This window comes from Pleurodeles waltl, chromosome 10 (assembly GCF_031143425.1).
Source record: "Pleurodeles waltl isolate 20211129_DDA chromosome 10, aPleWal1.hap1.20221129, whole genome shotgun sequence".
Taxonomy (NCBI): Eukaryota; Metazoa; Chordata; class Amphibia; order Caudata; family Salamandridae; genus Pleurodeles; species Pleurodeles waltl.
In genome coordinates, this window is record NC_090449.1 from 130430224 (window position 1) to 130442103 (window position 11880).

Sequence of the window (11880 nt, forward strand, 5' to 3'; positions counted from 1 at the left end):
GGGTGGCAGTGTTGTTGTCGTTGGTGTTCTCGAGGTGGAAGTTTAGGTCTCCATGGAGTATGTAGTCAGTGGATGCGAGAGCGTGCTTGCTGATGATGTCGGTAATTGAGTCGCTGAACTGCTGTCATGGGCTGGGGGGCCTGTAGACGAGGGTCTCTCTAAGGGTGGTGTTTGGGTCAGTGTGGATTTGGAAGTGCAGGAGTTCGGCGGTGCTAAGGGTGTCTTCAGTGTTGGTCGTGGTCCTGAGGGTGTTTTTGAGGATGATGGCGATACCTCCTACTAGTTTGTTGGAGCACTCCCTGTGGGTGATCTTGTAGCCATCTGGGATGGCTATGGCGATGTCAGGCGCTGAGGAGGGATTCATCCAGGTCTCTGTCAGGAAGGTGACGTCTGGGGAGGCTGAGTCGAGTAGATTCCATAGCTCTACTGCGTGGTTGTGGACGGAGCAGGTGTTGAGGAGGATACATCTGAGATGGTTATGTCCTGCCTTGGTGGGTGTGTCGTTGGCGTGGAGGCTGGTGAAGGTGCAGTTCCGGCAGGAGAAGGGTCCGCGGGTGGTCTGCGGGTAGGCTTGAAGGCCGGTGGGAGTGTGGACGGTGTTGAGGGTGGGGAGGGTGGTGGCGTCATAGCGAAGGCGTGCGTGGCGGTGGTGGGAGGACGGGAACCAGGGATTCTGGCACTGGGCAGGGTCATGGCGCAGACAGGCGCAGAAGGGCTTGTATTTGGTGTGCCTTCAGCATGCAAGCGGCGCACCTGCTGCGCGTGGCCGCCATTAATTAGGGAGGTGGGGGGAGGAGAGGACAGCTGGAAGGCGGGAGGAGGACGAAAAACGGCGTGAAAAAGGGGGCAGAGCTGAAAGGTGGCAGAGCCAAAAAAAAGGGCGGGCCACAGGGACAGAAGCAGCGGGGTAGAGAGAGAGAGAGGGGAAAGTGAAAGTGAGAGAGAGAGCGGAGTGAGAGAGAGACAAGGAAAAGGAGCACTAAGGAACAGTAGTGGAGGAGAGAGCAGAGCAAAGCAAAGCAAAAGAAGGAGAGAGGTAGAAGGTAGCCTAGTAGGAAAGCAGAGCTCTCCCACTAGACACCAGGGATGGAGGAGGGCCTCGAACTCCTGACAGGGGTCAGGAGTTCAGAGGGGAAAGGGCTCTGCTTAGATGGTGGAGCCACAGGAGGCAGAGCAAATCACTGACCAGGTCAGTGGTATTGCTCAGACTACCATGCAGCAGCCACCATTAAGTAGGGAGGTGTGGGGAGGAGGGGACAGCTGGAAGGTGGGAGGGGGATGAAAAACAGTGCAAAAAAGGGGGCGGAGCTGAAAAGGGGGCGGGCCGCGGGGCAGCAGCGGCAGGGGAGAGAGAGAGAGGGGGGAGAGTGAAAGTGAGAGAGAGAGCGGAGCGACAGAGAAACAAGGAAAAGGAGCACCAAGGGACAGTAGTGGAACAGAGAGCAGAGCTAAGCAAAGCAAAAGAAGGAGAGAGGCAGAAGGTAGCCTTGTAGGAAAGCAGAGCTCTCCCACTAGACACCAGGGATGAGACGCAGGCAGAAGCCTGCGGGTGGAGGAGGGCCTTGAACTCCTGACTGGGGTCAGGAGTTCAGAGGAGCCAGGGGAAAGGGCTCTACTTAGACGGTGAAGCCACGGGAGGCAGAGCAATGCACTGACCAGGTCACAAATACCCCTTCCATTAAACATCCCTGTAATGGACCCACACATCACTCACATTGCAGCACAATGGAAGGTCAATGGGATGCTTGTGAAACAGATATCCAAGGCTCACAACACAAACAATACCTGCACAATAGGGATGGAAGTATCAGGAGCACTCATGGAGTGAGGCTGCCCTGGGACACATTTCACTTTGCCAATGTCCCTAAAACAGTATTTGCACAGTAACTGTCACTTTATGTATCTCAGGGACAAACAATATTTGAGCAAAGTGACATGCCTATCTGCCAAATGTGTAAGTGCCAGTTAAGGAAAAATATACCAAAGGATGATGGACCTAGTGCTGAAACGTTTTAAACATTCACCCCCAGTCACAGTCCAGTCCCATGCTGAACAGGGGCAAGACTAATTTACATATGGCTGGGTCCAACCTGAGGTGTCATGGTGAACAAAAGAAGGATGGATTAAACCCAGATCTGTGATTTAGGGTGAGTGTTTGAAAAGTTTCAGCACTCCATTTATCATCCTTTTGTGTTGCTAAAGAAAGCACATACAACAGCAACAGCTTGGGTCATACATCCAGATAAAGAAGCTGTAAGATACACACATCAAAATGGAAACCTTTCCAGTCATATGAAAAATTATCTAGCATTATTGAATACCCTCCTTGTGTGGACAAATAAAACCCTCACTCCCACACATGAGACAAATGTACAATCCATATCAGGAGACAAATCTAACACCATACATGCTGACATTGGCCAACACAAGATGAAATAGATACCCTAGCAAACATAATACAATGCATCGCCACCCCAATCGGATCAACACCCATATATCCATACAGTGAACATTTACCCTTGTCTTGGGTGACACCAGCACTACCCACAAAGTCAGATATTGCAAACAACAGCAGATGGCTCAACAATCAGGGTGAAACACACACAACTCTAGGCATAGAACACAAGTTACTCAGGAACAACATAAAGTTAGAAAAGTAATGGCAGGACAAATGTTGACCCAATAAAACAACAACATGGGTTTATTCAATTCAAATGCTGAAGAGCAAAGGTCATTGGCCAGTCCACATAAATCCATGCACCTTACTGTGTCCAACCTTGACTCCAATCACTACCAGGGAACCTCCACAGGAAGGGGCATCAAGTAGACAGACAGGCACCTCAGGGATCATCCTTGGGTGGGTCGGATTTGGAATGGGTGAGTTTGGGTTTGGGAGGAGGGTTTTTTGTCTTTGGAGGGGTGGGCTTCTACTTGGGGGTAGAGGTATGGGTGCTTGCAGAGGGGCATGTGCGACAGGGGAGGACTTGGATGTGTAAGGGATGGGCTGGGATGTGGTTGGGAGCTTCTGGGTTTGGGAGGGGGCTTGAAAGTAACAGGGGAAAGGGCAAGGTCGAAAAGAAACTGTTCTTCGGGAAACAGGTAGGGTTATCAGAAGGGGTTGGTGATTTAGAGGTTGAGAGAGTGGTGGGCTTCTCTGTGGGTGTAGATGCCTTGCGTGTGTGAGGTACATTTGTATTTCTCTAGTGTCTGTTGTGTGTGTGAATGTGGGTGTTAGTATGTCTAGGGGGCATTTAGGTGGTAGGTGCTGGGTAATGTGGGAGTGGTGAAGGTGTGTGTGTGTGTGTGTCTGTTGGCGTGATGTCTGTGGGTATGATGGATTTTGTGATGTGCCTGTGTGTGTTGGGGTGGTGTCTGTGGGTACGGTGGATGGGTCTGTGGGAGCTGGGGTGATGTCTGCGGGTACTGTGTCTGAGGTATGTGGGTCCGTGGGTTGTGACCTGCTATCTGTGTGTATGGTAGGTGTGGTGGATGTGTTCCTGGGTGTTGTGGTGGTGTCTTGTGGGTATAGTGGATTTGGTGTGTGGGTAGGTGGGGGTGATGGGTCTGTTGAAATGGTCGCTGAGGTGTCTGTGGGTGAATGTTGAGTGCCTGCAGGCCGGTGTGTCTTGTGGTGTTTGTGTCAATGTGTGCTTTTTGTGTGTGTTGACGTGGGTGTGTGTAGATGTGTCTGTGTGCTTGGGACAGGTAGGGGAATAGGGAATTTTAATTTAGAAGAGGTAGGTGGTGCGGGGGAGTACTTGGGGTGGGTGGATGGCTGCCATCAGTGAAGAGGCTAGTGCCTGAAAAGATCTCTGTAGGTCAGACATGTCACTATGAATGCTTTCCAGAAAAGCATTTGTCTGCTGAAGTTGGCTTTCCAACTAGAGGGCTGCGCTCAGGCACGTGCAATGGGAAGCCAAGCTCACACAACAGACTCCTCTCTGGCATGGTAGATGGTTAGCGGAGGTAGCAAAGCTAACAGACTTTAAGATCTGAAATATTATCCGTTTCACCCAGTAGGGGGCCATCTGGGCTGGGACTCACATCCATTCCTTCTTGGACCTTCAGAAAATATATGCCGTAACGACAACTCAATTTTATAAGTCCCTCCAACTCAGATACGCATTATATACTCATGTTGAAGCCCTACCAGAGTTTAGTACTCTAGGAGCGAAGCTAATTATGGGTAACCTCGGCCATGGAGGGATCTCTCATATCTACCACACTCTAATAATCAACTCGCCTGACACACTGCAGCACCTTCGGGATCGGTGGGAGGGATGGCTAGGCCTTATTGAGGATGACGGCTGGAGGGATGCCCTGATGGCCCGAGAGAGCTTGCTATCTCCTCTCGGCTGAGAGCAATACAAACATACTATCCCCATTCTTCCTATCTCTCCCCAGTTCGGTTCCACTGGGCGGGTCTTCATCCCAGCCATTCCTGCCCCCGGTGCGAGGTGGAGTGAGCGGATTTCATGGTGACGATCTATTGGACCAGGGTGGCACGGGAACTGTCAGACGTACATGGGTGGGAGATGCCTCTTCCCCTCTACTGATACTGCTTGGAGTGTTTGAGGGTTCTGGGGGCACAAGGGCTGAGAGAACCTTTTTAGGGATGGCCCTCCTTGTGGCCAAGCGTGATGTTGCTAATTGGTGGATGTCTGCCACTCCTCCTGCACTGTGGTGTTTGAGAAGGCGAGTAGACTGGTGTGCGTAACAGGAGCATGTGGTTTATGAGGCCCAAGGTTGCCTCCTGTAAGCATGGATCGGTCTGGGGGAAGTGGCTAGGATTTTTTGCTTAAATGTCGTTTTTGGTACAAGAATCTGGGTTGTGTTCAATGTGTTGCTTTTGTACCGCTTGAGGATTGCTGTTTAAACTATGCCACACATATCTGTCTACATGCTATTAACTTCTTGTGTGTCACTGTTCAAATTTGCCAAACTGTGGTTGAAAATTAATAAAAATCTGTTTATAAAAAAGACATGGCCAACCTCAAAATGAATCTGAAGTTCTGCAATATGAATATGACACTTTTTGAAATTAACATGAAACTGTGAGATATTTGGAACATGCTTTGAAATGAATTAAGCACATATCAAAATTAATACAAGCCATGTTTAAATAATATGACCTCTGTTTAAATAAATATGGCTTAAAATGAACTTATGTTGATTTGCTTTAAAATGAATATTACATATTGAACTTATTTTTACATATTCTGAAATGAGATGAAATGGACTACATGAACTAACTAAAATGAATATACCACACATTTAACAGAATATAAAACAAGGAACCAGCCTTCACCATGTATCCATTACATGCATCCATTTACAACGCAGGTAGTAGTTCTACATTAGTCACACAGTACTTTATCACATAGAAAAGTATTTTTGCAAATAATTAAATTTTTTATGTGCCCGTAGAGGTAAAGGGAGGTGTTAGAAATGAGGTCTCTTGTTGGTAGTGGTTTGCACCCTGCCCAAGTAGGGACCCTCATTCTATTTAGGGTAAGGGAGTCATACACCTAAGATAACCCCTGTTCACCCCGCTTGGTAGCTTGGCACTAGCAGCCAGGCTTATTTCAGAGGCAATGTGTAAAGTATTTGTACACATACACACACAGTAACACAGTGAAAACACCACAAAAGTACTCTACACCAGTTTAGAAAACAAGACCAAAATGACAAAAATCCAACATACAAATGCAAAAATTTCAAAGAGTAAGGGCCTTATTCCAAGTTTTGCGGTTCATGCACTGCCATGGCAGCAGTGGCGGTTCGACCACCTTTGGCTTGGCTGTCATACCACCAAATTACGAAGCTGGCAGTCCCATGGAGGAAAGACTGCTGCGGTCCTGCCGCCAGCACCACCAGGCAGCGATGACCTCCAAGGTGGAGAGGCAGGCCAAACAGGCCGACGGAGCCAGTGTTTCCACATGAAACATTATGATGTTGCCTACCGCCACCATGACCTTGGTGGTCCAACCACCACATCCCAGCAGGTAGAAACTGAGAACATAAATGAAGCAACTCACCTGCAGGCAGTGTTACACGTTATGTGCAGCCGGTGCTGCCATGGAGCACATCACACACATCCTGCTACTACTCATCGATGGAGCACAAAATCCACACCACTGTGGACGCAACCAATGGTAAGAACACACCTACCTGTGTCATTAAGCTCAACAACAGTTTGTTGCACCACCAATCACATCATATGTGGCTCACTCCACGGGCACCAAGTACACTTGTGATTGTGTCCACAGTTGGAGTCATTCACAAAGAATTACACAGTCACAGCTATCAAACGCCTCCTTTTGGCAGGTCACTGACACTGCACCACCACACTCCACAAAAACATGTCTACCCATCTCAGGCACAGGGACAGCAAAGTGTACAGAACATTGTGTCACAAAACAGCAAGATTACAACTACCAATTCAACTGACACGCTCACATTCCTCACATGCCTTGGACTGTCATCATTGAAGACACATATGAATAGATGTGACATGTAATCAATCAATCAATCAATCAGGGGATTTGTAAAGTGCACTACTCACCCGTTAGGGTCTCAAGGCGCTGAGTAGGGGAGGGGGAAAGGAGGGGGGAGGTGCTGCTACTGCTCGAACAGCCAGGTCTTGAGAATTTTCCTGAAGGTAAGGAGGTCTTTGGTCTGGCACAGGTGGGTGGGAAGAGTGTTCCACGTTTTGGCAGCGAGGTGTAAAAATGATCTACCGCCAGTTCTGCGGACGCTTGGGATGGTTGCAAGGGTGAGGTCAGCGGAGCGGAGATACCGGGTCGAGGTGTAGAAGGAGAGTCGTTTGTTGAGGTACTCTGGTCTGGTGTTTTGCAGTGCTTTGTGAGCGTGGGTTAGGAGTTTGAAGATGATTCTCTTGTTGAATGGGAGCCAGTGCAGGTCTTTCAAGTGGTCTGTGATGTGGCAGTGGCAGGGGATGTCCAGGATGAAGAGTGCGGAGGCGTTCTGGATGCATTGCAGCCTCTTCTGGAGTTTGGCCATTGTTCCTGCATAGAGGCCATTGCCGTAGTCCAGTTTACTGCTTACGAGGGCTTGGGGTACTGTTCTTTTGGTTTCTGTGGGTATCCATTTGTAGATCTTTCGGAGCATGCGGAGGGTGTTGAAGCAGGAGGAGGAGATGGCATTGACTTGCTGGGTCATGGATAGTGAGGGGTGCAAGATGAATCCTAGGTTGCGTGTGTGGTCAGTGGGAGTCGGAGCGTTTCCGAGAGTAGCAGGCCACCAGGAGTCATCCCATGCAGAGGGGGTGGAGCCGAAGATAACGACTTCCGTCTTGTCCGAATTGAGTTTGAGGCAGCTGCTCTTCATCCGTTCGGCGATGGCCTTCACTCCTTTGTGGAGGTAGGTTTGGCGGAGTCCTTGGTGAGGGAAAGGATCAGCTGGGTGTTGTCGGTGTTTGAGATGATGTTGAGGTTGTGGGATCGGGCGATGTTAGCGAGCAGGGTCATGTAGACATTGAAGAGGGTCGGGCTGAGGGAGGAACCCTGGGGTACGCCACAAATGATTTCAGTGGCCACCGAGCGGAATGGGGGAGGCGGACTCTCTAGGTTCTGCCGGTGAGAAAGTAGGTGATCCAGTCCAGGGCTCTGTCGTGGATTCCAGCATTGCTGAGGTGTGAGCGTAGGGTGTGGTTGCAGACGGTGTCAAACGCGGCTGAGAGGTCCAGGAGGATGAGGACCGCAGTTTCGCCACTGTCCAGTATGGTTCTGATGTCGTCGGGGGTGGCAATGAGTGGTTTTGGTGCTGTGGTTGCTGCGGAATCCGGATTGGGAAGGGTCCAGGGTGCGGTTCTCCTCTAGGAAGCGGGTAAGTTGTCTGTTGACGGTCTTCTCAATGACTTTTGCCGGGAAGGGGAGCAGAGAGATAGGCCGAAAGTTCCTGAGGTCCTTTGGGTCCTCCTTGGGTTTTTTGAGGAGAGTATTGATCTCAGCGTATTTCCAGCTCTCCGGGAAGGTGCCGGACTCGAAGGAGCTGTTGATGTGTGATGACGGAGCTTGCTTTGTTGAGGATGTGGTGAGGGCAGGGGTCAGATGGATAGCCGGAGTGGATGGTGTTCATGATTTTGATGGTGTTGTTGTCGTTGACGGGGGTCCAGGAGAGCAGGAGGTTGGCCGGAGGTGAATCTGTGGTGTTGGTGGTTACTGGGGGGATGAGTTGGTAGTGTCTCTGGATGGCGTTTTTAAAGGCTGTGTGGTTGTCCAGAGTCTGATCTTGGTGCCACTTTCTTTCGAGTCTTCGGCAGCCTTGCTTAGATTCATGGAGGTCGGCGGTAAACCAGAAGGCCTTTCTGTCAGTGCGTTTATTGGAGGGATTCTTGATTGGGGCGAGAGTATTGGCACAGGTGTTGACCCATTGCCTGAAGTTGCAGGCAGCTGCATCAGTGTTGGTGGTGTCGATGGGTGGGTTCTGGGAGAGGGTCGCGATAAGTTGGTCTTTGGTGACCTTGTTCCAACTGCGGTGGGGGATACGTTGTGGGTGGTGGTGGTGTGTTGTGGGTTTCCTGAAGGAGAAGTGGATGCAGCAGTGGTCTGTCCAGTGGAGTTCGGTGGTGTGGCAGAAAGAGATGTTATTGCTGGCGGAGAAAATAGGGTCGAGTGTGTGTCCTGCGAAGTGGGTTGGTGTCGTGACGAGCTGTTTGAGGCTGAGGTTGGAGAGGTTGTCGAGCAGGGTGACAGTGTTGTTGTCATTGGTGTTCTTGAGGTGGAAGTTTAAGTCTCCGTGGAGTATGTAGTCAGTGGATGCGAGAGCGTGCGTGCTGATGATGTCGGTAAATGAGTCGCTGAACTGCTGTCGTGGGCTGGGGGGCCTGTAGACAAGGGTCCCTCTAAGGGTGTTGTTTGGGTCAGTATGGATTTGGAAGTGCAGGAGTTCGGCGGTGCTGAGGGTGTCTTCGGTGTTGGTCGTGGTCCTGAGGGTGTTTTGTGGATGATGGCGATACCTCCTCCTAGTTTGTTGGAGCAGTCCCTGTGGGTGATCTTGTGGCCATCCGGGATGGCTATGGCGATGTCAGGCGCTGAGGAGGGATTCATCCAGGTCTCGGTCAGGAAGGTGACGTCTGGGGAGGCTGAGTCGAGTAGATTCCATAGCTCTACTGCGTGGTTGTGGACGGAGCAGGTGTTGAGGAGTATACATCTGAGATGGTTGTGTCCTGCCTTGGTGGGTGTGTCGTTGGCATGGAGGCTGATGAAGGTGCAGTTCCGGCAGGAAAAGGGTCCACGGGTGGTCTGCGGGTAGGCTTGAAGGCTGGTGGGATTGTGGACGGTGTTGAGGGTGTTGAGGGTGGTGGCGTCATAGCGAAGATGTGCGTGGCGGTGGTGGGGGGGACGGGAATCAGGGATTCTGGCACTGGGCACGGTCACAGCACGGACAGGCGCAGAAGGGCTTGGATTTGGCGTGCCTTCGGCATGCAAGCGGCGCACCTGCTGCGCGTGGCCGCCATTAAGTAGGGAGGTGGGCGGAGGAGAGGACAGCTGAAAGGCGGGAGGAGGATGAAAAACGGCGTGAAAAAGGGGGCGGAGCTGAAAGGGGACAGAGCCAAAAAAAAGTGCGGGCCACGGGGGCAGAAGCAGCGGGGGAGAGAGAGAGGGGAAAGTGAAAGTGAGAGAGAGAGAGCGGAGTGAGAGAGAGACAAGGAAAAGGAGCACTAAGGGACAGTAGTGGATGAGAGAGCAGAGCAAAGCAAAGCAAAAGAAGGAGAGAGGCAGAAGGTAGCCTAGTAGGAAAGCAGAGCTCTCCCACTAGATACCAGGGATGAGGCGCAGGCAGAAGCCTGCAGTTGGAGGAGGGCCTCGAACTCCTGACAGGGGTCAGGATTTCAGAGGAGCCAGGGAAAGGGCTCTGCTTAGATGGTGGAGCCACAGGAGGCAGAGCAAAGCACTGACCAGGTCAGTGGTATTGCTCAGACTACCATGCAGCAGCCACCATTAAGTAGGGAGGTGTGGGGAGGAGGGGACAGCTGGGAGGCGGGAGGGGGGCGAAAAACAGTGCAAAAAAGGGGGCGGATCTGAAAAGGGGGTGGGGCCGCGGGGCAGCAGCGGCAGGGGAGAGAGAGGGGGAGAGTGAAGTGAGAGAGAGAGCAGAGCGAGAGAGAAACAAGGAAAATGAGCACCAAGGGACAGTAGTGGAACAGAGAGCAGAGCTAAGCAAAGCAAAAGATGGAGAGAGGCAGAAGGTAGCCTTGTAGGAAAGCAGAGCTCTCCCACTAGACACCAGGGATGAGGCGCAGGCAGAAGCCTGCGGGTGGAGGAGGGCCTTGAACTCCTGACAGGGGTCAGGAGTTCAGAGGAGCCAGGGGAAAGGGCTCTACTTAGACGGTGAAGCCACAGGAGGCAGAGCAATGCACTGACCAGGTCACAAATACCCCTTCCATTAAACATCCCTGTAATGGACCCACGCATCACTCACATTGCAGCACAATGTAAGATCAATGGGATGCTTGTGAAAAAGATATCCAAGGCTCACAACACAAACAATACCTGCACAATAGGGATGGCAGCATCAGGAACACTCATGGAGTGAGGCTGTCCTGGGACACATTTCACTTTGCAAATGTCCCTAAAACAGTATTTGCACAGTAACTGTCACTTTATGTATCTCAGGGACAAACAATATTTGAGCAAAGTGACATGCCTATCTGCCAAATGTGTAAGTGCCAGTTAAGGAAAAATATACCAAAGGATGATGGACCTAGTGCTAAAATGTTTCAAACATTCACCCCCAGTCACAGTCCAGTTCCCATGCTGTACAGGGGCAAGACTAATTTACATATGGCTGGGTCAAACCTGAGGTGTCCTGGTGAGCAAAAGAAGGATGGATTAAACACAGATCTTTGATTTAGGGTGAGTGTTTGAAAAGTTTTAGCACTCCGTTCATCATCCTTTTGTGTTGCTAAAGAAAGCACATACAACAGCAACAGCTTGGGTCATACATCCAGATAAAGAAGCTGTAAGAAACACACATCAAAATGGAAAACTTTCCAGTCATATGAAAAGGAATCTAGAATTATTGAATACCCTCCTTGTGTGGACAAATAAAACCCTCGCTCCCACACACGAGACAAATGTACAATCCATATCAGGAGACAACTATAACACCATACATGCTGACATTGGCCAACACAAGATGAAATGCATACCCTAGCAAACATAATACAATGCATCGCCACCCCAACTGGATCAACACCCATATATCCATACAGTGAACATTTACCCTTGTCTTGGGTGACACCAGCACTACCCACAAAGTCAAATATTGCAAACAACAGCAGATGGCTCAGCAATCAGGGTGAAACACACACAACTCTAGGCATAGAACACAAGTTACTCAGGAACAACATAAAGTTAGAAAAGTAATGGCAGGACAAATGTTGACCCAATAAAACAACAACATTTGTTTATTCAATTCAAATGCTGAAGAGCAAAGGTCATTGGCCAGTCCACATAAATCCATGCACATTACTGTGTCCAACCTTGACTCCAATCACTACCAGGGAACCTCCACAGGAAGGGGCATCAAGTAGGCAAGCAGGCACCTTAGGGATCATCCTTGGGCGGGTCGGATTTGGAATGGGTGAGTTTGGGTTTGGGAGGAGGGTTTTTTGTCTTTGGAGGGGTGGGCTTCTTCTTGGGGGTAGAGGTATGGGTGCTTGCAGAGGGGCATGTGCGACAGGGGAGGACTTGGATGTGTAAGGGATGGGCTGGGATGTGGTTGGGAGCTTCTGGGTTTGGGAGGGGGATTGAAAGTAACAGGGGAAAGGGCAAGGTCGAAAAGGAAACTGTTCTTGGGGAAACAGGTAGGGTTATCAGAAGGGGTTGGTGATTTAGAGGTTGAGAGAGTGGT